This window comes from Panthera onca, chromosome B1 (genome assembly GCF_046562875.1).
Source record: "Panthera onca isolate mPanOnc1 chromosome B1, mPanOnc1 haplotype 2, whole genome shotgun sequence".
NCBI lineage: Eukaryota > Metazoa > Chordata > Mammalia > Carnivora > Felidae > Panthera > Panthera onca.
This window is the reverse complement of record NC_138342.1, coordinates 117,648,983-117,675,997: the sequence shown is the minus strand read 5'-3', so window position 1 is coordinate 117,675,997 and position 27,015 is coordinate 117,648,983.

Here is a 27,015-nt window from a genome sequence, read left to right as displayed (position 1 = left end):
TGAAATTCAGTGCACTGCATCAGTCATACAGAAACCGAACTAATATCTTCTCTGGCCCCTTGCCTCTCTATTTTCTCTCCTACCCAGAGCAGGGGTAGGTACCCGCCTTGTAGGCAGAGTCCTACTTGCATTTTTAAACAACACACTCAACTTGTCTAAAAACATCTTTTTTAAAGCGTTAAGCAGGTTGATGATGACTTGAAAGTTTCCCTCAGGATCAGCGGATCAATTATTTACATTTGTGTAGTAAAGAACCCATTCTGTTGACTTCTCCCAAAGAAATTGTGTGCTACAGGTGCTTCACCACTCAGGAGGCTTAAAAAGACCTTGAGGCTTTGGAATAACAGTTTTTGGCTTCTGCTCATTAAGGCTTCAAAAACCCTGGTATCCAGGCCTAGGTAGTAGAATCAATCCTTTCCCATACATAAGTTGTGAGAGAACACGTGGCTGCCTGATATAGTAATTAAAGTGGGAGAAAGATTAAAGTTCTCAGACCGCGGTAGATGACAGACTAGCGTAGGCTGTTGATGGACATGTGGTGCTACGAAGGGAGAATGGTTTTGGATGATAACAAAACTTGGGGTTCAGATATTATTTGATAACTGTTTTTTCTTTTTTTGGCCAACTCCAGTTCCCAGATGTGGAATTGGAAAATCTAGCTTTGATTGTTTCCAAAGCTAGCAGCAGACCTGAAGAGTCATGCAGTGTTTTCTTGTCATTAGTATGTAACATACATAAAATGCCTTTTCATTTTAGGCTAGGGAGGTAAGAAACTAGATCAAATTTTGTAGTCCAGTGTTGCCCTCAACATAGGGATCATTCTGTAGGACTATTTTTTTTTTAAAGTAGAATTCTCATTTAAAATGGGATTTTTCAGAACTTACAGCTTTTAAAGCAGTCCAGGGTAGACAGGTTAGCAGATGGTTTTAGTGCAATTTTAAAAACTATATTAACATTCTCATTAATACAAAGTGACAATATCTATTAAAATTATTACCTTGATTGCCCAGTGTTTTTCTAGAATTTGGTAATGTGAAGCAAGGTCTCACCAGTAACACTTTATTCCATTTTCATCATTATGCTTGATTGTATTGCTGCTTTATCTGCATATGTACAGAATCTAATCCATTGATTCTGATTCCAGTTTTATTTTAATTACTAAAGTGCTTTATTTTTGAAACTACCCTGGAGGGTTATTTTGTTTTCTTAGGTAATAAGCAAATACCCGTTCCTCACTCTTACTAAGATGACGTGTTTTTCTTATCAGTTTTTTTTTTTTAATTTTGTGATAGTGGTAATTTTTCTTCAGATTTACTTAGTATATGGAGCTATGATCTCCTGTTTGTTAATAAAATGTTTTTCTTTCTCCTAGTTTTTCTTGTTTCTAGGCCTTTCTCTTATTTAGAGACAAATACTTAGCTCATTAACAGTACTCATTAATCTTTCTGAAATGTATTCCTTGATGTCTTTCTTAATCCTTAAATAAGCTTCTCTTTCAATTTCAATACACTGGAAATAAGTCCCTTTAGCTTATTAATGGCTTATTTATTGACATCTATTTTCTTGTTGGATTAAAAAAATAATTATATTGGCATATGCTTGATAAACTTCTTAGTAAATCACCTTGATGTTCTTATCCTTCTGTCTTCAATTTAAGGTAATGAAAATTAATCAATCTGCTGTAGGTGCACTAAAATGTAACTTTGCCCCACTGGGTCTCAATAACCTTCATGCATCTGCTACCTAAAATGCAATAATAATTTCTCATCATTTCAGAAAAAGTTGGGAAATGACTATTAATGATAGTCTTTTAAAGTATCCCCAATTTTTCAACATCTCCATTCAAACTCACTTGAATTTGTGACAACCTTAGTTGTTCTTTGATAAACTCTTTTGGGGATTAATAATAAGAGTAGTGGGAGAAAATATTTGCAAAGCATATATCCAACAAAGAACTTGGAGCCAGAATATATAAGGGACTCTCAAAACTCAAAAGTAAAGAAAAAAAAAGATTCATTAGAACATGGACAAAAGACATCAACAGACATTTTGCCAAAGAGAATATATGAAAGGCAAATAAACACATACGTGAAAAGTTGTTCAACATCATTAGCCATTAGGGAAATGCAAATTAAAACCACAATGAGATCTCACCACACACCTATTCGAGCAGTTAAAATTAAAACTAATGACTGTCAAATGCTGGCAAGGACATGGAGAAACTGAATCAGTCACACATTACTGATAGAAATGTAAATTGATGCAGCCATTCTGGAAAATTGGTGATTTCTTATAAAACTAAACATGTATTTAGCATAAGCCCCAGGAATTGCACTCTTGACATTTATGCCAGAGAAATAAAAACCTGTACATGATTGTTTACAGCAGCATTATTTTTAATAGCTCCAAACTGTAAACAACCCAAAGGTCCTTCAGTGAGTGAATGGTTAAACAGATTTGGTACATCCACACTGATACATACAACAACTTGAATGCGTCTGAAGGGCATCATGCTCAGTGAAAATAAAAGCCAATTCCAAGGTTACATACTGCATGATTACATTTATATAACATTCTTGAAATGATAAACCTATAGTGATAGAGAACAATGGTTGCTCCCGGACCAGGACAGGGTTGAGAAGAAGTAGGTGCAAATACAAAGGAGTTGCATGAGTGAGTTCTTCTGTGGTGATGGAACAGGTCTGTTCCTGATGGTGGTTGTGGTTACGTGAATCTTTACATGGGACCAAATTGCATACATATGCACATGCATGCATGAGTGCATTAAAACCTGCATTAAATTTAAAAATATGTCAAAATGAAAACTGGGTAAGTTCTGTGGTCTAGTTGACAGTACTACTCCAATGTAAATTTCCTGATTTTGATAATGTACTATAGTTATATAAGATGTCACCATTAGGGAAGCTGGGGAAAGGTTTCAGGGAACTCTATGTACTAATTTTATAAACTGTTTTTGTAACTTTTCATGAATCTACAATCATTTTAAGATAAAAAGTTTTAAAAATGAGTACTAGGTATCTTAAAATATTAGCTAGCCATTTCAATAGTATGCCGCATAGAAAATTCTTTAGAATAGTAGTTGTTAAAGAAAATTTGTGAAATACAATCATTCTCCCTATGTCTGCCTTAAATCACAATAGAGTATTACTTATAACTATATCATGGCTTAATTTGATGAAATGAAACTGACAATCAAAATATAGTCGACTCTTATATTTGCCTTGCCACGTGAAGGAGAACCATATTTTCACTATGTGTCCTCTTGGGAGGAAGAGAAAAGGAGTAGGAGTAGGGTTTAATGTGGAAGGGAGTTGCCACTTGATAGATCCATGGATTAGTGGGAACTTCAATCTTCTGGAAAATGGGAGATCTATTAATCTGGGTAATTAGTGTTACCTACTGCAATAGTCAAACTCATGAAATTTCAGTGGCTTTCCATGGTAAGGGTAGTATCCTTTCATCACCTCGACCAACTTGCCACTGTCTAGAACCTTGTCAACTGGCTACTAACTTCAAGAGAAACTGAGAAATGTAAGGGAACACATGAATATTTTGTGAGTACTAATGGTCTCTGCCATAAAGAGGATGGTCTTTGATGTGTCTGTTATAGGGATAGTGAGGTAATCCCTCCGTCTTGAATATACTTGAAATAAGGTCCGTTACTCTAAAAATTTTAAACGTATTGCTGTTGATTGAGTATATGGTCAATTATTGTCTCATATTTTCTTTCTTCTGCTAATTAACTTTTTTCTTTACCAAGTGAGACTCCCATTGAACAAATAATCTGTGTTAGGTTTTTTTTTTTTTTTTTTAATCCAATTTTATAGGTGTAAGCTATAGACTTTTGGAGTCAGTTGTCACCTGGCTACTTTTTCTTGATGCTCCTTGCCTGCTATAAGTAAATGAGAATAGAAATTTAGAGTTATAAGGATGTAAATTTCATTAAGACCAAACTCCCTAGTCAATAGTTAGCCAGTTGTCCAGTGTCAGTGAGGGTGCCAGAACCTAAGTCTGGGGCTTGTAAGTCCAGTGCTCCTTCCATTCCCACATGGTCTTACCAACAACACAGTGCATGTAGATGAATGCATGAAGCCTAATGATTCCACGCTTGCCTCTGAAAGTCAGGTGACATAGACAGCTAACCTTGGAGACTGAGTTGAAGACTGATTAGGCCCAAGGCTTTTCCTTCAGACCATCATCACCCTTGGTGTTTCCTTTATGTCTACACTGATCCTAGAGATTCAGGGAAACTTGGAATGGTGAGGCATTGTGTGGCCCACAAGGGAAACTAAGAGGAGACTGGTTGAGGTTCCTACTCTCTCTCTGTTACCATTCTTTAGGTTACTTCTGTCCCAGAAGTGAGTGATAAATAAACAAAGGAAATTAGCAAAACACCTAAGGATAGAGCCACTAGGTAGAGAAAGAACATGCAGTACTGGTGATAATCCTTCACAAACCGGCTCGTCTCTTTTGTTTCCGTTTTAGTAAAGGCAGTGGTGAGCTGCTAAACATTTAACAATTGCTTTCTGGAAAAAGAAGTATGTACACACCTTTATTATACATTTTAATGACAGCCAATTGATTCTCACAGAATGCTTTTGTTGATGTTTGACAAATCCTTCCATTTGTAGCCAACCTATGGTTGCAGTTGATGAACAAGCATAGTCCCAACATGAATGTTGGTTACTATTTTTATTTACTTTGGTAAGATGAAAGTGAAACAACAAATGTGTGTTGGAACTTCACTCATTTGTCAATGACATAGAGACTTTGCTGAATCAGATGAATGTTTTGAATACTGAAAAAATATTTCTCCAACTTTTTGTGTTTTCACAGTGTGACAGTCACTATCTACTTTTAATATACAATATTGACATTTTCTCTATCACTTTCTTAATTCTAGACAAGCAATGAGACAATAAATTAAGCTCTGATTTTTAGCATTTTCCAATTTTTGTGGTGTGAATACTCCTATCATGGCTGATTTCAAGCTACCAATGTGACATCACTAAATGTACGATTGTGAAGAAATACACAGTCACACACCAACGGACAGTATTTACATCATATAGATAGAATAGATGTAAATAACCTAAAGAACATCAATATGGTAAAAACACAGTAAGCTAGTCAGTGTTGAATATGCATTATTTTTGTTTTTAATATTTTTGTTTTTAATATGTATTAATTTTGTTTTTAATATTTTATTTGATTGGAAATTTATATAATTTAATTTTTAATATGGCTGTATTTAACAACTGGCTTATTGAGTCACTGGAAATTTAACAATTGGCTCTCATGAGCTAGTATGAGCCAGCTTTATATCCAGCCTAGATATGGCAACTCCATCTTTCCCATTGTTCATGCCAAAAAACCTGGAGTCAGGTTTACTTCTCTCTTTTTTGTGTACTCCACACCCAGTTGAGCAAATCCTGTTGACTTAGTGCCTTGCTTTTCTATGTTAGAAAAGGAAAGAAATTAGAAGAAAACTTGCACATACTCAAAGTACTACATTAACTTACTACCGGTATCTGTAACTATATACTCTGCTGTCTTTCCTGTTACAACATGATCATGGGTGAACAATTCATGCTCCCATCTAAAGCTAATTCTCGTTTGTGGAATAGATCAAATTCCTTCTCAATTACTCAAGGACACTGCTTCAGCAATTATTCTCATTGCCTAAATCTACTGAATCAATCCCTCCAACATATAAACATGCTGTTTTTAACACCTTGAACATTTTTTTTTAATCTCTCTTTCTTGCCAGCTTCTGGTCATTTTTTTTCTTTCACTTTGGAGTGATGATCCTTGAACAAATTGTCTACATTGACTGTCTCCAATTCTATTTCTCCCATTATTTTGTGTGACTGGGCTTCTATGTCATGACTTACTGTTCCTTACTCTCCTTTGCTGGTTGTTTCTCTTCTTCCCAGTTCATTGATGTTGAATGTCCCGGGACTCCATGCTTGGCCTTTTTCTCTATCCACACTCTTTTTTTTTTTTTTTTTTTTTTTTTTAATCATCTCATACAGTCTCAGTGCTTTAAATACCATTTATATTCCATGACTCTATATCCCCAGCACAGAGCTCTAGTCTGATATCTAGGCAAAGCTCTACCCCATATCTACTTGGATGTCTTGGGGACATCCCAAACTCAAGTCCAAAACTGAATTCATTATCTCTAGACTTCTTTTCATCCATCTCATTTCTCAGCAGCTTCATTCTTTTAGTTTCTCAGGACCCAAATCCTGGAGCCATTCTGGTCTACTCCTTCTCACACCCCACATCCAATCATTTAAGAGATTCTGCTGGTTCCACCTGCAACGTATTTCTAAAATCTGACAACTATTTACCACTTCCGATATCACCCTGATCTGAACTACTGTTAATTCCTCATCTGGATTATTGTAATGGTTTTCCAACAAGTTAGAATCTTCCCTTGCTACAGTTGATTTTCTATACAGCATGAATCCTGTTAAACAGCCATATATGACTCCTCCATTCAAATCTCTACAATGGCTCCCATTTCACTTAGTAAAATTCAAAGTGCTTCAGTGGCCTACAAAGTCCTATAGTATCTGTCCCCTTGCCCCCCGGGCCCCCTCCAATATGGTTCCTCTTCATCTACTGTCTCCTTTGCTTAAGCTATTCTTGGAACATAGTGGGAACATTCCCATCATAGGTTCTTTTTCCAGCTGCTCCTAAGGAGCCTCATTTTCTGGGCATTCCTTCATTAAATCCCTTACTTCCTTTAAGTATTTTCAGACACCTCACCCTCTCAACAAGGCCTATCTTGACTACACCATTAAATCATGTAATTTGAGCTCTGCACCTCCCAAGTTCCTTTACCAGCTTCTTTTTTCTCTATAGCACCAATAAACTTCAAACACACTAACTAATTGGCTTATTATTATGCTTATTGTCCATTATCTGCTTCATTCATGTAAACACCATGAGAGTAATTCTTCTGTTTTTTTCCTTCCTGATGTAATGACAGATGCTATAATAATAAAGGCTTAATAAATATTTCCTGCATACAGGATTGGCTACGTGATTTGTGGGTCTAGTGTGAAGTGAAAATTTAGATCTCCTTGTTTAAAATTATTAAGAATTTCAACTGGTTACAGCCAAGCATCAAACTAAGCATGGGGCCCTGCTCAGCATAGGGCCCTCGGCTCCCAAACAGGTTTCATGTCCATGAAGCCAGCTCTGGTTGAATGAATGAATGAATGGATAGGTGGCTTATTTTCAAGATACAAGTAGAATCTGAGTATTGTTCATCACCACTACTACTACCAACTTGGTACAACTTGCTCAAATATTGCAATAGCTTACTTAAAAAAATATGTTTATTTATTGAGAGAGAGAGAGAGAGAGAGAGAGAGAGAGAGAGAGAATCCCAAGCAGGCTCTGCACTGTCAGTGCAAATCAAGAGTCAGATACTTAACTGATTGAGCCACCAGGTGCCCCTGCAATGGCTTCCTAATTGGTCTGTTTGTGTCCATACATTCTTAGGCAACAGGCATTCTTATTTACATAGACTCTAATATAAATACTTCTCTAGAGTTTTATAAGGTGGCGAGACTCAGACAGGCTTATGTGACTCTACTCTAACCACCCTGACCTTGAGTAGCCTCTGTCCAGGACACTCCTCTTCCAAGGCTTTCACTTCCTATAAGTCTTTGCTCTACTTATACTTCTGTCCTTTCTTCTTCTCTTCTTCTTTTTTTTTTGTTTTGTTTTTTTTTTTTTTGTTTTTACTCTTTATCTTAAATTTCTCATTCCACTCTCTTACTTTATTTCCTTTAGGTCATTTACCACTCTGATACACTATATATTCCATGTATCTATTTCATCTTTCTATGACGGAAGAGGTCTTTTTCTGTTCTTTGTTTTCTTTTTTTTTTTTTCTATCACTCTATCCCCAGCATTTATAAAAGTGTCTAGAACGTAGTGGGCAAACAACACCTTTGTTGAGTAGATCAGTGAATAAATAAGTGAATGCACACCAAGAACAAAAATCTCCTAATGAAGCAGAACTTCTGAAAGAGACAGATAATGACATGAACTAAAATGTATTAGAGCATTAGATTCAGTTATTGAATAAAGAGACACATTTGATCTAAGACGAATAAGCAAACCATGATTTCTCAGTTTAGAATTTGGTAGATAAATGAAAGGAAATTAGTGAAACCAGAACTTCAGGTCTGGAAGATCAAGTGGAAGAAATAATCTGAATACCAGAGTAAAAATAAAAAGAGCTGGAGATCATAAGGGAAAAAATAAGCAATTTAGCTGACATATTTGTATTTCCCAACAATCAAATTATAGGACTTCAGAAGGAGAAAACAAAACAGATGAAAGGAGGTAAACAATAAATTAAAATTCCCCTGATCTGAAAAAAGATGGAGTCTGCATACTAAAGGAGTTTACAAAGTTGAAGATAAAACTTGTACCGATATCCTGGGAATATTCTTAAACTTCAAGAATAAAAATAATATTTTCTGATCTTCTAGGCAGAAAGAACAAGCTACTTCTGAAATAAGAAAGAATTAGACTAACATCAGACTTCACATCAGCAAATTGAAAACTAAAACACGTGAGATGCCTGAAGGAAAAGCACTGATAATCATCTGTTAGGATGAAAGAAATCTATTCAGAGACATAGAAGGATTTTGATCATGTGCTGTCCACTTGCCCATCTATTCCAACAGCAAAAACATGGAAGACAAACTTTAATATAGGGAAGGTGAAGAAGCAAATGGTGTCAATGAAACTTGCAGATACATAGCTAAATTTAATACGATGGAATAACTGAAAATAAATTATAAAACAAAAATTATTGAAACACAAGAGTCATGTTGCAATGGGACCAATAATAATGTCAAATGATAATACTAAATGAAGTAAAGCTTAGGAATTTGTTAGGTATGGGGGGACCAGTGAAGTAAAATCAGTCTAAAGATTTCATTGGTTGGGAGAATAGATGAGACAAAATATTCTAAAAATCTAATATAATTGAGTTAAGGTGGAAACACTCGGGACATAGAACATCTATCTCACTGGTGCAAATACGTGGCATGAGTTTCACGAAGGAAAGTTCCCTGCTAGAGGTAAAGAGCAAGTAAAATGTCTAAATAAAAAGAATGAACGAATAGCAATGTCATTAAACTAGCTCAATATCACAGAAAGGAAAGAAGCAACAAAATTGAGTACTAAATGATATAGAAAAAATAAAACCTAGCAAATTAAATGTAAATAGGCTGTCAGAGATAGTTGTATCAGGTTAAAAAACAAAATCCTAAAATATATTGTCTTTATAAGAAACGCTTAAAGCAGAATGATAGAAAAACTGTTTGAAATGTAAGTTAGATAAAGGAAAAAACAAACAAAGCAGTAGTGGCAATGTTAATATTAGACCATAATTAACAAAACTAAAGTTTAACACACTAAACAAGATTAAAAAAAACCAGTAACAGGATAAATAGGGATATTATGCAATTATGGAAGGAAACATTTATGAGTAAACTATACACCTGTATGCACTCAGCATCAGAATAATTAAGTAAAATTAAGCAAAAACTGTTAGAAATGCAAGGAAAACTTGATAAATATGTAATTATAATGGTAAGTTTCCATACACCTCATGAAAACAGGCTGAATCTAATGGCCCCAAAATAAGCAAGAAAACACAAAATAGAAACAAAGTAATTAACAAATTTGATTTTATCTTTTATCGTTATGTACTACACAGAAATTTATTTTCTCACAGTTCTGGAGTCTGTAAGTCCAACATTAAGATGTTGGCAGGTTGCTTTCTCTACAGGCTTCTCTCCTTGTTGCAGACAATTGCTTTCTTGCTATGTCCTCACATAGTCTCTTCTCTGTTCCCGGGGGCTATCTCTTCCTCAAGGACACTAGTCCTGTTAGATTAGGGTCCCACCCTTATGACCTTATTTAACCTTAATTGCCTCCTTAAAGTCCTTATCTCCAAATATAGTCACACTGGGGGTTAGGACTTTAACCTATGAAACTTAGGGGAACACAATTCAGCTCGTACACTCTCACATTTTCAATCTACATATGGAATATCCAAATTTTTATTTTCATGGAACATTTATAAAAATTGTGTACTTGACTGCCAAAGAAAAATTTAACACATTCAAAGGCAAAAAAGGAGAGAGCCAAAAATGTTAATGATAATTTGATTAAAGAAATAAGATGACCAGAAAGTATTAACTACTTGAAATTAAGAAATATTCCCATAATTAACTATGAGATAAAAAAGGAATTTCAAAATGATATTATAAACTGTCTTGAAATAAACAAAAATTAACTTCATATACAAATCTGTTTACAGTTCAAGTTATATTAAGAGGAAAACAGGACACTAAATGGCATCATTATTAAAGAATGCTAAAAATAAAAGAACTTGATACACAGTTCTAGGAATTAGACAAAGGAGCAGTGAAACTAACCAAAAGATATTGGGGAGAAACATAATAAATACAGAAGCTGAAATTGATGTTGAAACAACAAAAAGAGTGGAAAGTAAAAATAAATCCAAGGGCTTGTTCTTTGGAAAGACTAGCCAAATAGATAAAACCCTCCAGAAGTTAAGTAAGAGAGAAAATATAAAGAGTATAACAAATACAGATATGGAAGGGCTTTAAAAATTATTAAAGAATACTTAGTGATGCTCTTTGGTAATATACTTGAAAATCTACACAAAATGGCTATTTTTCATCAAAAGGTATATTATGCCATGGAATAAAAAGTTTGAATGTTGGGGTACCTGGGTGGCTCAGTCGGTGAAGCATCTGACTTCAGTTTAGGTCATGATCTCATGGCTTGTGAGTTTGAGCCCCACGTTGGGCTCTGTGCTGACAGCCCAGAGGCTGGAGCTTTCTTCAGATTCTGTGTCTTCCTCTCTTTCTGTCCTCTCCTGCTTGTACTCTCTCTCTCTCTCTCTCAAAAACAAACAATAAAAAAATTAAAAAAAAAAAGTTTGAATGAACACATTGCCATAGAGAGGATTAGAAGGGCAATTAAAGATCTACCTTTAAAACAGGCACCCAGGTCCAGATGGTTTCACAGCTGAATTTCTAGCCAACCTTTAACGAACAGATGACTCCAATGTTATTTATCCTATTCCAGACTTCAGAATTAGAGTGAAAATTCTTCGGCTAATTTTACGTATATAGAAAAACATTAATAGCAAAAACTGATGAACATAACACAAAAATAATTCCTCAACTAAAGACTATTATCGCTGATTAATATAGATGTAAGCATTCTAAATAAGCAAATTCACCACATCAAATTCACTACATCGAAAGCACTGTATCAAAATACTATGTCCCCTGACCAACTAAGGTTTATTCCATAATAAAAATATAGTTGAATATCAGGAAATCTGTCAAAATAACCACATCATATAATACTAACTTTACTAGTTGTTAAGCTGCATGAGGGAAAGAATTTTGCACATTTTCTTCACTGTTGTATTCCCAGTACTTAGAACAACACCTATATATAGTGTCTGCCCAATGAGTGTTTGTTGAATGAATGGATTATGCTAATTGAATCAAAGGAGAAAGATTATATGAGTATATCCAGTGGTGTGTAGTAAATGTTTAACAATTGACTTTCCAAAAATTAAAACAATCCTGATTTGTTGTATTTGCTGATTTCCAGGTGCATATACTCCCACCATTGCCATTTTAAAACACTTCAGCCATTAACCAACATGATACCACTGAATGGAGTTGAAAGAGATTTCACAATCGGGTCTCCCCAACCTGGGTGAGCTGGCTCAGGCACACCACTGATAGATAGATGCTGAACAGGGATTTAGAAAGTCAGTAGTCATTTATAAACAAGTAATGGAGGGCTATTACTTAAATATGATAAATCATTTTGCTGAAACCTCCAAGTAACAAGGAGCCACTAAAACCATTTCAACCAAAATCAAGAACAGATAATCATGTTATCCAACAGTGCTTTGGAGAGGCTTGCAAATGTAGACAAATAATAGTGTAAAAAGTGAGTATAAATTAGAAAATAAAAGACATCTCTTTGGGTAAATAATACATCTAGAGAAATCAAGTATTCTGTTGAAACAAAAGAAAATCCAAAACCAAGTATAAACAGTATAACAATAACAAAATAAGGCAAAACCAAACCACACCTAAGTAAAAGTTGCTAGAATTAATAAGAAAATTTGGTGTAGCATTTGGATACAAAATGAAAAGTTGATACTTTTTCTGTATTAGCACTACATAACTAGAAATGGAAATGGAAAAAAAGAAATGGAAATGGTCACAAAGACCTCATTTTCTATTGCTGACTACATCCATACTCAGACAAGTTGCTTTTCATAAAAGGTGGTGTCGTGATTTGGGCTAATCAAAGGCAGTATATGAAAGGGTGTGCCTGGGTGGCTCAGTCGGTTAAGCATCCAATTCTTGGATTTTTCACTCAGGTCATGACCTCATGGTTCGTAGAACTGAGCCCCACATCAGGCTCCGTGCTGACGCTGTGGAGCCTGTTTGGGATTCTCTCTCTTCCTCTCTCTGCCCCTCTCCTGCTCTCTCTCTCTCTCTCAAAATAAATAAATAAACTTTTTTTTTTTAAAGGAAGTGTATGAAGGATAAGGTGGAGGTCAAAGACATATAACCAGGTAAGGGAGAGAAGCATAGAGAATATATTTGTGGTCTCATTATTTAGCAGTATTTAAAAAAAAAAAATCAAAATTTATTGTTTTTAGGGTCACAAAGCAGGAGCAAATTTTTTGTTTTTTCTGCTATTGCCAAATATTATATTTATACCTATCTTTCATTCTTACTTGGATCCTCTTATAGTGGCTGTTATGGCCTTTTAAAGTTCTGAACAGTACAGAGAAGACATGGCTGGTCTGGCTCATAGACATTGCCCTCATGACAGCTGGTGCACCAAGTGATCAGCATATATCATGTTCTTGGTTTGTGTCAAAGGAGGAAACGTTCACCAAGATGCCATACATCCTAATATTTCAGTATCTTCTCTGACATTCTTCTACTTTACTTCCTCTCATCATCATAACCTGCCATGTGCCAACATGTTCAGGGGATGGGAAACACTTAAGATTTATATTGCTGGGCTTTGACTTGTTTTTGTTGATCCTGGTCTATAGTACTTTCAATGAGTAAGTCGTACATTAACAGTGATTCTGGATTTCCTGGTACCCTATGGTATATTAAATCTTTGATTTGTATATAAAAATTCCTCTATTTCATAAATTTCATGCAACAAATAGTGGAAAACAAAATCTTTATCCAGGGATCCATAAAAATAAAGAAGGTTGGGGTGGGGTGGGTGGTACAGGGAAAGTATCCTAAAGCACATTGTTCTGTGCTTGGCTGTGCTTTTGAATCACACGTGCAAGTATGTTTAGAATTAAAATAAAGTTTGGGCACTTTAGTAGCTTGGAAGGTTTCCTTACAGAAGAGGGCTTATGCATTGTGTATTTACATATTGAAATAAATTGTGATGGCTTTCAAACTGTGTTTTAACACATTGTTTGGTGATGTTCAGTGGGAGATAAAGAGATGATTTTACAGCTTGTGGGCATATACTATTAACCCTAGACAAATAATCTTAGTATTTTCCAAATGTGAGCATCATCAAGTGTATCCTCGTGGAAGAAAAGATTTGGCAATGTTGATACATAAGATTTTACCAATATGCCTTTGTGCAGAGAATATCAAACGTGCAAAGAAATGAATATATGGTTGTGAGAATGCATCTGGCTCCTGGCTACATCTCAGACTACTCTATTTTTTATGACTTTAAGATTATGTAGATATTTGGCTTATTTTTGCTTGGCATTGCTTTAAAAGACCATTCTATCAATTTGAAAACATCTTAACACATATGTAGGCAATATTACAGTGAAAATAATATAAAAATGGAAATTGTGTCTGGGCTGGTGAAACGTAGACTAATAACGCATTCTGGTGAGCAATCGGGTAGTAGTGAGATTAGAATATTTGAACACTGCTTTTTGGCATAGATCCCAAAGGGTCACACATGGGTCCATAAGCAGAGTGACCACACAACGTGGCTTTCCTGACCAGGTAAGGGGATACTGCCTCTGTTCTCTGTCAGAAATGACCGACCTTGGACAATATGGTCACCTAACCCATAAGTGTACATGTGTGAGGACGTTCATTGCAGTGGTAGAGAGGGTTCTTCACGGGGACAGGGAGTAGGGAAAACATGATATAAACACACAGAGTAAATTTTAAGCGGCAGTCAGAATCAAATGTTTCTTAACATAGGTTAATCTTTAAAAAAGAAAAAAAAAAAGCAACATGTTGCTTAGTCAGAAAGGAGCTAGCCAGACTGAAATGCATAGTATTTTATAAAATAAAATACATGCAAAAAAAAAAAAAAAAAGACGAACAATGTGCATGTTGCAAGCACATGCAAACAGAAAGATACACATCAAACACATTACAATTGTTGGCTAAGGGGAGAAAGAGGAATGTGAGTGGGTTATAGAATTAAAAGGGAGTGAAACAAAACAAGGTAGTGCCTTGTATAGACCAGTGCTGTTTAATAATGTGCTGTGAACTGAACAGTATGATTAAGACAAAACCCTGCACCTGATGTCCAAAATAGCACCCTCTAGTCTGTAATTATATTACGCATGATACAGGTATAAAGAATGTATCTTTAAAAAAATTTTTTTACAAGCCAGAATTAAAACATTATGCGTAACTTAGCCAGGTATGAGAAATTAGACCATAAAATAATATTAATAAATCCTTGCCAAAATAGAAGCTTCCGTTTTAAGACTCTCTAATTTAAGAATTTTTAAAGCTATGGGCGGGTGAGGTGGCTGAAAGAATTAAATAACCTCTGGCTAGAAAAACTTATCTTAGCCTTTCATCCACACTCACTGCCAGCCTCTGAACACCAGCAATTTTTCACGATTTATGTAATTATAAATGCAACCTTTCATCCTCAGTACTCAGGCATCTCACAACTGCTTAAAGAAAATAAATACCTTAAATTTGAATCTCTCCTCTGGAGCCTTAATGAGACACCTGGAGGATTTCACAAAGCAAACGAAACTGTACTGATCTTCCTTATGGACTTTCTGGGGTTCCCTGGCAAGAGGCTGACAATTTTAGTTAGATTTGGGGACAACCTGGGCTTGACAGTTGTCACCTACGATGGTTGATGAAGCTCGAAAGAAGGGTGTTCCCTCCTTTTTCCTGTTTGTTCCTCTGTGTGTTTTTTTTTTAACGTTTATTTATTTTTGAGAGAGAGAGACAGAGACAGAGCACAAGTGGGGGAAGGAACAGAGAGAGAGGGAGACACAGAATCCAAACCAGGCTCCAGGCTCTGAGCTGTCAGCACAGAGCCCGACAGCAGGGCTTGAACTCAGGAAAAGTGAGATCATGACCTGAGCCAAAGTCAGACACTTAATCGACTGAGCCACCCAGGAGCCCCACTTTTTTCTTTTTAAAATAATTATTTATTTATTTTGAGAGAGAGATAGAGAGCGAACAGTGAAGGGGCAGAGAGAGGAAGAGAGAGAATCCCAAGCAGGCTTTGCACTGTAGCCTGGAGCCCCATGAGGGGCTCAAATTCATGAACCGTGAGATCATGACCTGAGCCAAAATTGAGAGTCGGACGCTTAACCCACTGAGCCACTCAGGCACCCTTATCCCTCTGGTTCTGAATGTTTGGTAAGAGAATGTGGCTTTTTCTAAAAAGAAGGACCAGTCTTCACTACAAAGAATGTATGTCCCTGAGCCTCCTATTGAAGAATAAAGTCTCCATTCTGGTTGGCCCAAACATGCCGGCTTACTGGAAAAATGGTCTTTTTTATGTCATTGATAATTGTGTCTCATGGGGAAGATCGAGAGATCATTGGAGAGCTGCAGGGGACTTTTCAGGAAGGCAGTTCTCTTTGCACTCAGTATTTTTGAACCACAGGGAAATGACTGAATTATTTAGTAACTTTTTAAGAATGCTACAGTTCCGTTACATGTGACTGAAGGAGTAAAAGAATGTTGACTATCATTGTTATAAAAGACTAGCGTTTATCAAACTGGCATGTGTGTGTTTGAGTGGATTCTTGGGTATCTGAGTTATGTAGGAGATACTTTAAATTTTGTGTTTTATTTGGATTAAAACCTAAAATTTAGTATAAGCATTCTGGATGAAATGCATTTCGGATAATTTTAGTGCCTGTGTGTATATTTATGATTCTGTTTCATACTATGCGAAGGCTAAATAGTGTCTTAGCACATTGTACACATGGAGGTTTTTCACAGTTGTTCAGATACAGGAAAACAGTGGACAAACACAGCTGACCCTTGAACAATGCTAGAGTTAGAGGCACTGACCCCCTGCACAGTTGGAAATCTGTGTACAACTTTTGAATCCCCCAAATCTTAACTACTAATAGCCTACTGTTGACTGGAAGCCTTACCAATAACATAAACAGCCTATTAACACGTATTTTGTATGTTATATATATACTATATGCTGTATTCTTTTTTTTTATATGCTGTATTCTTAAGGTAAGCTAAAGAAAAGAAAATGTCATTTAAAAAGCCATAAGGAAGAGAAAATACATTTTTAGTACTATAAAAATATGCATATGCAAATGGATTGCAGAGTTCAAACCCATTCATTGAAGGGTCAACTATGTTTATAATGAGGCAGGTTTCAATACAGGTATGCAAAATTCAAAAGCATCTGTGCCATAGAAATTAGTGACATATTATTATGATTTGAGGTGAGGGATTATGTGGATCCTACTTTTGTCCACACCATTTTGCAACAATATATTAAAAGTTAAGTATGGTAGTATATACACACACACACACACACACACACACGCGCACACACACACACACGCACGCACATACAAGATGAGGAAATTTCTTTTCCTGGTTCCTGCCATAATTGGACCAGATGCCAATTATAATTCAGATTTTAATAATGCCACAAGTCTAATCTTATGTTTAAGGAAACAAGATATCTGCAGAATTATCAAGAGAAACCTCTTTTCTTAGTTGACGGTTTGTATAAAGGTGTGATCTGAATATCCTGGAATAGGACACAAAGATTTGAGGTTATTAACAACTTTTTTTTTTTTTTTTGGAAAAACACCTATGTGAAAGTCATTCTTTGCATTATTGTCATTGAAGTTAAATTGTAGATACAATAAATGGGAACCAGATCTAAAATGTATCTTTCTCGTTAAAACTGCAATTTAGTTTCAGCAAAACAACACCATTCGTCATTTGAAACTAGTGTGATTTTTATATTATGTAAGAACAGTAACATTTGTCTGTACATTTTATTTACATTTAATTTTCAGTGTGCATCTTAAATTGACATTGGAACAAAATAAAGACCATGTTGTGAGCACATGAGAACCTTTTCTTTTGAAAGAACTACATACATTATTCATTGAAACATTCACTATGAAAGAATATGCCCATTAAAATATTTTATTATTCAGACCATAAATATGTAAGCATTTCTAGCTGAAGAATTTAGTGGTCTAATCATACAAGTCATTCAAACTGAGCTGTATAAGATATTCCTGAGGGACAATATTTACAGGAATATATTTTCAGGCCTTTTACCAAACATCTACACCTTGTACTTATGCATGTATTAGCACTCATGTGTCTATGGAGAACTAAGAAATTACACATGTTTGAAAATTTTGCCTGGCAAAAATCTGAAAGCAATCATAGTATAAAATAAATTGATAATACCTCTGAGTCTCCACAGCGTTTTAGCTGGATTTTTACCCAAAGTTTATTTTATCCAATGAAGGCTGCTTCATGATCTGCTGTTTCCTAAAAAGGAGCTCCTGGAACCCATCTCCAGTTATGCTATGATTTTTTTTTTTTTCATTTTAAATCTAGGCTACCTTTGACTTTCTTACATAAAGGCATGAAAGGAGGATGATGGACATAGGGATTCAATGGTGATTATACATGAGTCTTTCCTTAATCTGCTTTGCAATTTCAAACTATTCTGCAGCTTGAAGCATTGTCTCCTCTTCTATAGTATATATCTAATCTGGAGCAAAAAATTGAGAAATAAATGAGGTAAAAATAAAGCATTGCTCAAACCAACCTTTTTACTGCCTTAAAGTTTGAGAATGATTGCTCTCTACATTGGCATTTGAGAGAAAAATTTGGCTATTATGGTTTTTCTTGTTATTTTTATTAAGCGAATGAAAAACGATGGTAGCAGTTCAGCCACTGGGGTGTTAGAACAGCAAATTGAGGGGCCCCCAAAGACCTTGATACCCATTTTTGAAGTTCAATTCCAGTCACTAAGATTAGAGCAGCCCTTCCAAAATGAGGGTCACAAATGCATTTGTGATTTAGAGTATTTGTCTAGATGCTGTCAGGGAAACAATTGGCTATTATTGAACAGAACTGCTGATTTTCTCTTTGTACCATTTTTTTTCCTTTTGTTTTGGTCGTCTCTGAATGGTAAAGTCTGACAGCAAGTAAAAAAAAAATACTAGTTATGTGGAAGAGAAAGGAACACAGATAGGGGAAGGGAACAAATTAAGAGAGATAAGGGAGGAAAGAGACAGACTTTCAATTTCCTATGGCATAGATTTGAGTCCTGAGTAATTTAGTTGAATTGAAAATATATTTATTGAGCATGTACTATGTAATAGGCATTGTTAATTGATACACGGGTACAAATTAGACAAGATGAAAATCTATGTTATCAAGAAGCTCATTCTCTAGTGTGGGAGGTTGAATAGAGGGAATGTAATCAATATTTGTCTTGGAGTTTGCCTCATCCACAGGTTCTCCAAGGGTGAGCCCTCACTCTGTCCCTGGTGCCCATCCCTGATCATAGAGTCCAGAGGAAGCCAATCCATTGACTAAGGAGTGACTTGAATGACTGAGGCTCTTATCAGAATCTCTCCAATCTAGCAGCAGTGTTCTTCATTTTCCCTCCAAAGTACATCTCACACCTGCTCACTTCTCTGCTACTATCCTATCCTTACCAACATATTGCCATAGTCCTACTTGGTTTCTTCATGTGCAGCATGTTGTCTGTTCATTTCATTCTCTAGTTAGAGTGATGTTTTAAAAACGTGATCAGATCATGTCATCCTTCTACTTAAAGAATTTCCATGCTTTCCCACCGCACTTGAAAACAACGTCACAACATGACCATCCCTCCATCCATCACATGCCCCACGATTAGCCCCTGGAGTCCTCCTCTGTCCTCTTCGATTGACTTCCTCTCTATCCTCCAGCCACTCTGGCCTTGTTTCACTTCCTCCAGTGTGCTAAGGTGGTTTCTACATTGAGGCCTCTACACATGATGCCCTCTGCACATAATGTGTTACTCTTCTGCTCACTCCACATGCTGGCTTCTTTGGATACTTTCAGTCCCAGCATAAATTTTTTATCTTTTAGCAGACGCCTTTCCACAACATCCTTGCTAAGGTAGGTTCAACTTATGACTCTCACTTCACCCTATGGTTTTCTTCACAAAAATTTTTATTTATTTATTTTTTTACATTTTCAAGTACACACACATACACACACACATTCTTACTTAGGTATTGTCTGATCGTCTTACTAGATTGCAAATAACGTTATCCCCTACTATAATTCCTGTACCTTACACAATGCTTACATCTGTGTAAGAAGCACAATAAATCTGTTTAGTAAATAAATGAACTTACATTAAGATCCACAGAAATTGTCATCAGTGGGGAATCCTGGAATTAGAAGATAATAATGCTCTTGCTCGAGGGTGAACATTCTGGGGTCCTAAGTAAACTTGGCAAAATCATGGAGAGGCTGACCATGTAAGCTTTGGAGTCAAAGACATCTTAACCTCTTAAATACTTAACCACTTATTAGCACTGTTACCTTAGGCAAACTGCTTAACCTGTGTGAACTCTCTTTCCCAATATGTCACATGGAGGTAATATCTTTTACAAGATTGTTTTAAGGATATATCGTAATGCACGTGAGGTAATTAGCCTAAATGATAATGAATAACATTTATTTAATACTTCTGTGTGCCAGGCCCTAGGCTAGGAGTTTTACAGTGCTATCTCACTGGATCTCTTCATCAATTCTGTCAGATACAAATGATCATCCTCCTGTTACACATGAGGAACTTAAAAAAGAGGGTAAATTTAAGGTCATGTACCCAGTAAATGGCAGGATCAAGATGAACTCAGGACTTTTAGGTGCAGAATATAATATTACAAGCATTAAGCTATCCTGCCTTCCATATGGCATATCGAAGAATACTTTCAAATGGAAGTAAGAAGTTATTTATGATGTGAGTATAGTATTTAGGATGTAAGTGGATAAAGGTAATCTGAAAAAAACAGAATTAAAGAAATGTACAGTAAGAAGCCTTATCAAGGTGGTCTGTGGCTCCTAAAAGAGACAATTTTGCAAAGAGCAGTTGTTTTTGTTGATAATGTTTGGTTTCCTAGACTAGTCCCTTGAGGCCCAGTTGAACTCTGTATCCTCTCCTTCCAAAGTTTATCAGATCGTTCTACTATCAGCAGTGTTTAGTAGCTGCTCTCTTGTTTTGTTGTATCTTCTCTGGGTCATGGTGGGTTGTTTTTTTCTTGGGGTCCGTAATTTTTTATTTGTATCTTCCGTGGGTGTTTGTGTGTGTGTGTGTGTGTGTGTGTGTGTGTGTGTGTGTTCTGGGAACTCTCCATGTGGTGCAGATGTGGAAGCTTCTGCACTAAATAGATTTCCTTTTGCAACTGCCTGGGACCAATGGATTTAACAGCATAGACAAATTTTTATTTTGGAGTTTCTTTATAAAATAGGTAATACAAATTTAGACTCAAAGCCATTCTGGCATGAGCCTCAGGTTTTGAGTTCTGAGTGGAACCTTTCTGTGTCTACCTCCACTCCTGCCCATTCTCCCAATAGACCCATCACATGGAGGTCTTCCCTGAAGCTTTCTCTGGTTAAATGTCAGAGGTCTCACTTTCACTGATGGGCCAGATCTTTGAGGCTGTTGGATTCGTTCAGGGTTTTAGCAGTTTCCTTTTAAACAGGCCAAAAGCTACATGTTTTTCCCACAGGCAGATGTTAGAACCAAAGCCTCCACCTTCTCAAGCCCTTCTCTGGAGCTGAAATTCTTCTGGGCATCATCCTTTGCTTATAGTTTCTATAACCTAGACCTTACTTTGCTTTCTTTTGAGGTAGCCATGTATTTGAATTTTTTTGGTGTGTTTTATTGTATTCAGAATTTCCATGAGTTTATTGTGAGAAGTGGGCCCATTTATATCATCTCAATCCATCATGTTACCTGCAGTTCCAAAGCATAGATGCCCAGATTGAATGATTTCTTGTGTGTGAATGGAACATGTTATGTAAGCAGGTAGAGAGGATTATGTGGCTACAAAGGTAGAGTGGTTCTAGAGAAGGCATGTGAACAGATTGGCTTTATTCTGTAGGCCAAAGTGGGAGGCCACAAAAGATTTTGAATAAGTATATAGCATAATAAATTCTGTATTTTTAAGGAATGAAGTTGGTAGCACTGTAAAAATAAATGGAAAAGTGAGAAATCAATGACATGGAAACAAATAAGAATACTGTTGGAAATGTTTAAGACAAAGATAGTTGACAGATTGGCCCAAGCATTGGAAACAGAAGGGAGAGGATAGACCCAAAAGGAAACTAGAAGATACACTTTACAGGACCTGGACAATTGCTGCACAGGAGAGAAGAGGGAAAAGGAATCAAAGATACGCTTCTGACCTGGATGACTAGAAGGCTATTTTGATGGATTTATAATACTTTCTGACCTGGGTGGGTCAGTTGGTTTGGCTTCCAACTCTTGGTTTTGGATCAGGTCATGATCTCATGGTTTGTGGTTTCAAGCCCCACATCAGGTTCTGGGCTGGCAGCACGGAGCCTGCTTGGGATTCTTTCTCTCCCTCTGCCCCTCCCCTTCTCTCTCTCTCTCTCTCAAAGTAAATAAATAAACTTAAAAAAATAGAATACTTTTTGGAAATGTGGGTTATCACTGACTACAAGCATGGCATTATTCCATTCCCATGCTGTAAATATCCTAATTAATGGTAGTATCCAGGAGAACTGAAGATTGTGGCATGGCTGGGTAAGTAGGCAGTGGAGTGGGCTGGTGGACTTCCTTCTGGCTCAAAGGTAATGCTCACCAGTCCTATTTAGTAGATTGCATTCAGTGCATCCATGCTAGGTAGAAATCTTCTAATGTGAATTCCATACCTATCTTTAGACTGTCAGGAAGTAGGGTTTGAATCCTTTAGTTATACTCATGTTAACTGTGTTCTGTGATCTCCCAATTTTTTCATGTGATGGGAGGATAGTGGGTTTCAAAGGTGAGTAGTTTTTTCTCTCCTCTGTCTGGAAATGAAATATTTGGTCTATAGGTGGAGAAAAGCGAAATTAAATGAAACCATACAAATAGACTGAAAAAAAAAAAAAGACCGTATGTTAGCAGTTTATAAACATTTTATGCTGACAAAGCTCCGCAAGCCCGGACAGAAATACTTGCACAAATCTGATTATAAGGCTCCCCTCACTGCAGCAGGAACTGGCTCAGCAAAGGAAATCAAACGAATAACCTGATATAATTTATCCTTTTCCTTTTTCTTTTAAGGAGAGATGCTTGCTAGGAAACACACAGAGATTTCCCCATACTGCACCAGTGCAAACTCACAGGATTTCTTTGTTTTATAGAACTGCTTCTGCATTCTAGAGATGGGGGGAGAGGGAACGCTCCAGTCAAGCTAGCTGAGACTTCATCAGAAATTATCTCCACCAAAAAGGCTCTTTGCTTGCTTCCCCTAATTCTTTCTTCCAACTGCTTTTATTTCCTTCAGGGTTAAAACCCATAAACTCCAGCAAACATTAAGAGACTTGACTCTTTGACTTGAAAGGTATGATTACAAGCCAGTGTCTGCGTTTTCAAAGACCGGGTCTCCAATTTAGCCCTGAGCTCTGAGGACAGTCACAGCTGCATTGCAGAGCACCATGGGAAGCTTCAGGGTTGAATACAGTGGCATTTTAAGTTGAGAACGCTTTGAAGATCAAGATTTTTTTTAAAAAAACAATCCTACTGAGAGTCAACCATTTATGAATTGTGATCAAAGAAAGCTGAACTGGGAGTCAGAAGAGCCGGATTCTGGTCTTTTCTCTGCCACTACCTATCAGTGCGACCTTAAGCAAGTCCCTTAACCTCTCAGGGCCTCAGTTTCTTCATTTATAAAATGAGGGCGACAGAACAGATTAATGGGTCTCCAATGCTGGTCAGTGGAGGAGATGCATTCAAACCCCTGAAAACGTGGAAAACCTACTGGGCAGAACTCTCAGAGTTGGCTTGTAAGATTGGAGTGTGTATGTCAAGAATCTTTAGTTTGTAAAACTCCCCTGGGGATTCAGCTATGCAGCTGAGATTGAGAACCATGGTCCCTATGATTTTTATTTTGTTTTATTTTTAAAGTTCTTTTGGAAAAAACTCAAGCCTAAAGAAATTGCAAAAGAGTACAATGAATTCTCATGTATTCGTCATCTAGACGCCCCCATTAACACTGTCACACTTACACTCTCTCTCCGTGTGTGCAGTTTTATTTTTAATATTTTTTGTGAACTGTTGGAGATAAGTTTCAAATATCATGATCCTTTATCTCAAAATACTTCTGTGTGAATCTTCTTAGAAAAAGGACATTCTCTTTTATAATCAGAGCATAGAGATCAAATTCAGGAAATGTAACGTTGGGGCAATAATATCTACCGTATAATCTGAGAATTTGCCAATTTTCCCTATACTGTCCTTTAAATGTTGGTTTTTAAATAAATTTTTAAAAGTTTGAAATACTCACAAACTCACAGAGGAGTTGAAAGTACAGTACGAAGAATTATGTTCCCAAACCATTTGAGAATAAGTTGCCTATCGATGCTCTGTTTTTCCCTTAATGCTCTGCTCTGTGTTTCCTACAAAGACTTTCTCCTCTGTTACCACAGGACAATCATATAATATTGATACATGACGCTTAGCTAGTCCTCAGCTTTGCCAATTATCTCAGTAGTATCCTGATAGAAATTACGCCGTTCAGAACCATGTGTTACATTTAGTTGTCATATTTCTTCGTCTCTCTCAGTCTGACATGGTTTCTCAGACTTTCCTTGACTTTCATGACCTTGATATTTTCAAAGATTGCAGGGCTATTATTTTGTAGAGTGCCCTTCAATATGGGTTTGTTGGATGTTCCCTCATGATTCAGGTTATGCATGTTTGTCAGGGATATTGCAGATGTGATACTGTGTTCTTCTCACTGGAGCTTATTAGGTGGTGCACAATTTTGATCTTCTTACCTGATGAGGGTGGTGCCTTCCAGGCATGTCCACTGCAAAATTGCTCTCTCCCTCTTTGTAATGAATGACTATTTTGAGGGGAGCTTCTCTGAAACTATACAAATGTCTCATTCATCATCAGACATTCAATTTACTCATTCATGGGCTTATGGTTTCCCATTTTATTCAATGGGTTATACTCCATTACCATCATCATTTATTTTGAGACTCAAAACTTCTGATTTGGCAGCAGAAGCTGCTTCAAGCTTTGACATATGTCCCTATCATTCTTTGAGTACTTCCTTGTTCTCTGTTTTTAAAGGATGTTCTAGGATCATCTTGTACTTATTCTTTCCAGTCCTGGATCCAGATAGCAATTGAAGCACTGTTGGTTCCTTTAATTGGAGAATAATATTCAGGAGCCCAGATTATGGGCTGTAGGGGTGCTCATTGCTATTGACATATCACTGCTACCAGTCCTAAGGAGTGTGTGTGTGTGTGTGTGTGTGTGTTATATGATATAAAACACATATATACATTTATGTATACATGTATGTATCATGTATGTATGTATCGATATATAAGCACAAATACCAACTCACCAACACCTCACACACGTATTCAAATATCCAGACACACATTTACACCTATATTTACTTCTCTTTCTATCTATATGTTGAAAAGCACAAGTTCATACCGATACCTTCAGTTCTTACTCAATACATCAATACCACAGGGTCATTCCAGTTTTCTTACTTTCCATATTTGTGACCCACTTGTCCAATAGTGAGAAACCTGTACGTACTATCCTATCTATTTACATATTTGGCTATTCCCTGTATTAGCCAATTTTCCATCTCTGCTGCCATTTCTTCTCACACATTGAAACCCTCCTCACCCTGCTTAGGCTCTGACACCTTACGTTGTGCCACTCTTTCTTTCTTCCACCTGGTAGAAGCCCTTATCACCCTACTCATGGTCTACACCAGGCCATCCCCCATATGGATCCCATCCTCTCTTGGCTGGGGTTCAGACGTTCATCATGGCGTCAACTCCCAACGTGGACACCCTCTTCACACTTCTCAGGCCCTGAACCCCTGTTCCAGGCTGATCCTCACTTGAGGCTCAGCTCACCCTGCTTGAGCTCAGACACCGCAGAGAGACTGCCCCTCATGGGAATACCTCCTTGCTCTGCTTAGGCTCTGACACCCTTCTCTGGCCCATGGAGGCTGCTCCTACCTCAACATGGGTGCCTACTTGTTCTGCCAAAAAGGAAAAGGTACCCTTTTTTGCTTTTTCATTGTAACATAGAAAAAGGTAAATTAGGTAATATAGGCTTCACTCACCACCAATTGAGGATTTGGGGTATGGGACCTTAAATAAAGTCTTTTTAAAAAGTGAATCCGAATATCAAATAATCTGGAGAAATAATTATACCTAAAATTATGTATGAGTTTGAATAGTCAATGCTTGATAGGCAAAATTTCATTATATTTGAGCAATATTTTTAAGTTTATCGTAACTCCAAAAAGAGCACGTTTGATTTAGGATTACAGAGAAAACATTTCTGAAGAGAAGTATTGGGGCAGGAGATATTTCGTAATATCAGATTTCCTTAAAGAAGACTTAAAATTTGGGAGTGTGAATTACTTGTATTAACAAAAAAAACCCTCCTTATCTGCTCTAAGAATCCGCCTTCAGAAAATGCCTTTGTTGGTAAAAGGATGGGTTTTGTTAGAGAACAAGATGAAATTGTTACTCTAAGAACATAATTATTAGAATGGGTCACCACAGAAGGAGAAGATCTTCCTTCTGTGGAGATTTTTGAAAAGAGATAGCGCTCAGAGGATAAGCTGGAGGCCTAAGGAGCCCTCTGGTATTTTGTGTTATTAAAGTGGACACCAGTTTCGTAATGTAAACAAAAAAAAATCTGGTTTATTTTAAACCCTGGAAGCCTCATATATGTTATCCATGAAGTTATTTGCTATATACATAACTAATAAATTTTGATAAAGATGATAATTCTAAAACTATAGTTATAGTAATTGCGAGCTATTTATTCGTTTGTAGGTTATATTAGTTGTGGCATTATCAAAGAGTCCAAATGAATGTCCTTATTACAAAGAATCCTTTCAAGACCTTGTCTTGGTTCCAGTCACAGGGATCAGAGCTGCCATTTAGGGCCTCAGGGATTGTGCCTCCATAATTCCTAGGAGCACTGTTTACACAGAGTGGAATTTGAAAAGTGTCCCTGGAGGTGGGCGACGAAGCAGCTCTGAAAGGGGTACATAATCTACCATCACCTGGCCGGCTTTCCACATTCCCAAGCTGCAGGCGAAAAGGGCTTGGACCCAGGAAAAGGAGAGACATATTGCCATTGGCTGTGGATTGCCAATACCGACAGGCTCCTTCTCCAGTCTAAAGCACAAATCAGGATCCTTTGAGTAGATGTGCTCCTTCTCCAGTCTAAAGCACAAATCAGGATCCTTTGAGTAGATGTGGGCGCACTGCCCCTGGATACGTGCATGAATACCCTGACATGTAAGCATTTAAATTGCAAAACCTTTGTATATCAGTAAGAGGAATTCAAAAGGAACCAGCTTTCTGC